Source organism: Olea europaea, unplaced genomic scaffold, assembly GCF_002742605.1.
Source record: "Olea europaea var. sylvestris unplaced genomic scaffold, O_europaea_v1 scaffold5318, whole genome shotgun sequence".
NCBI lineage: Eukaryota > Viridiplantae > Streptophyta > Magnoliopsida > Lamiales > Oleaceae > Olea > Olea europaea.
The window spans coordinates 1-2,285 of NW_019263642.1; the positions used below are offsets into that span (position 1 = coordinate 1).

At 32.4% G+C, this 2,285-nt stretch overlaps 1 long non-coding RNA gene across 1 annotated transcript; it reads right to left on the minus strand.

Annotated features, from left to right (window-relative positions):
- Window positions 1-1,151: 1,151 nt before the first annotated feature.
- On the minus strand, window positions 1,152-2,279 carry LOC111388849. Its single transcript, XR_002701641.1, has 2 exons — window positions 1,873-2,279; window positions 1,152-1,440 (listed from the first exon to the last, which is right to left on the minus strand). It is a non-coding gene; the product is annotated as an uncharacterized LOC111388849 (long non-coding RNA).
- Window positions 2,280-2,285: the final 6 nt, after the last annotated feature.

Sequence of the window (2,285 nt, forward strand, 5' to 3'; positions counted from 1 at the left end):
TGCCCCCCCCCCCCCCCCCCCAACAAAATAATAATAAGTCATACCATTATTTTTGTCTCGCTTAGCACTGCTTACAAGAGCGGACCCACATGGAGACATCTGGGGTCAAATGATCCCACAAATTTTTTGGGTTTTTTTTTTTTTAAATAATTGTTTTGACTTTTTTATGACTTACATTCATATACTCGTTTCGGGATGTTAAATAAAGTCGAAATATTGTATTCTTAATATCATTTTGAAGCATTCATAGCATAGTTGTTCGCTCGTTAATGGTGTGTAAAACAACCACCTGTAGCAAAAGTTACGAAACATCAAAGTAGGTTATTCCAAACTAATATTTCGAAAATTTTAATAATATGCTAACTTTCAATAATTTTTTTCTATGATCGTATACTATCCAAATCCACAAATCGCCTACGTCATCTAGAAGCTCATTTTGAGAATTATATTGTAGTCATTAAATTGTCCAAACGAATGTTGACAATAATCAAATATGCGTTAAACATACATCTTAAAAGAGACGTCTAATTTGTCTTTTCTTTAAAAAATTCTATTATTTAATTTACTTTCATTATTTTTTGCACGATAAATTTTTTAATATAATTTACATCATTTTATTAGGAAATTTACATGGAATATGACGCTAAATTTTTGTTACAAATTAAATGTAATTTGAATTAATTTCGAATTATTTTTGCATTAAATTTGAATTTCATTTACTTCCTAAATTAACTATGAATTTAATTTCAATTCATTTACTTTCTACGTTCAATTTGATTTACTCGTCATTAGCTCAAAATTTATTAACGAAATGGTAAACAAAACTATACAAGTAGCAAAAAAATCCATTTAACAATATTAATAATGATATAATTATAAAACATTTTCAAAATATCAAAATACATATTAACTTATTTTCATTAACATTATATTGTTTTTTTTTTTAAATCACTTTAATTTTTTACCCCACAACGACACAAGAAGTTTCGATCCGCCCCTCACTGCTTACCACAAACTTGGTAAAAGTAACACTAATTAGTAATTAGTAATTAGTAATTATTGAAGATATATTATGTGAGAACTGATCGAGACGGTTTTGGATTCGTTCATGGAGGCCGGCTACGATAGAGAAGTAGATAAGCTTTTCCACATAATTTAATGGATAATTCTTATTACTGATCATGTGAAAGGCGAATAAGTCAACCTCTTATTCACTTTAAGAAGACAAATCTAGGAACAGGACTAGAACTAAAAAATGACAACAAATATCAACTTCATGGGCAGGGCACAATAGAATTTTAATTTTGAACATAAAACAAAGTCTAATGCTCAATAAATTTGAAGTTGGCTTCATGTCACATGCCTCGACACAATTTGAAGGACTATCAATCGACAGCAACCTTTCTCCCATTACGGCTTTACCTGGACTTGGGACTTGCCCTGAAGAACATAGGCAGAGTTAAGTGTAAACAATACTGAAGTAATTTCCGGCCTATTAATACCACATTTTTAACACTAGGAAAGGGGAGGAAGTTGCCAATCGTGATTAAGTGTTCACAAGCAAAGTGTTAATGTAATTCTACGGCTAAAGAGTCATGGTTCTAGGTGTAAAATCATGTGAAGCGGTCTTTCTCGATGATGCAACCTTATGATAAGATGTATGAATTTAGTCTTTTAGATGTTTGTATATGAACACTAGAAACTGAATTCTTAAGAGTCCAAGACTACATTAGAGAAATTCTATTGTTCATAACCAAACAATTATTCAAGCTACAACGTTTCATTATCATTTACAAGTAATCGCGTCAAACATCTCAAACTTGTGCTTTTCATCACAGATCTTTGCATCTCAAGAGTCCAGGGTAAACCCACCTTTAAAAGGACCTGTGTATGCAGTTCCCCATTCGACAGAAGATCTTGTGTATCATAGAGCCTTCCACCACAATTTGAAGCTACTTACAGAAAGAAAGCAGGTCATCCAGTTAACAAAAAGCATTGCAGGTTGTATTATGACTTACAGGTTACAATCATGTCACCAATAAATTCTTTACTTTACAAGCCTTGCTACCATAGGAGAACACTTAGGCATGCTCTGTCTGATGGTCCAACAATGTGTAGATTACACGGTCAAAAAAACAAACAGGTTTTATTGCAACCTAGTGCTTCCAGTAACAAAAGCTCTCCAGACTGATTACTGCGGGCATTCAAAAAGTTCTCTACACGCCAATGTGCTCATTAATGCCCATTCCAACAACAATATCCTTAAATAATGTGGAACTTTCAAC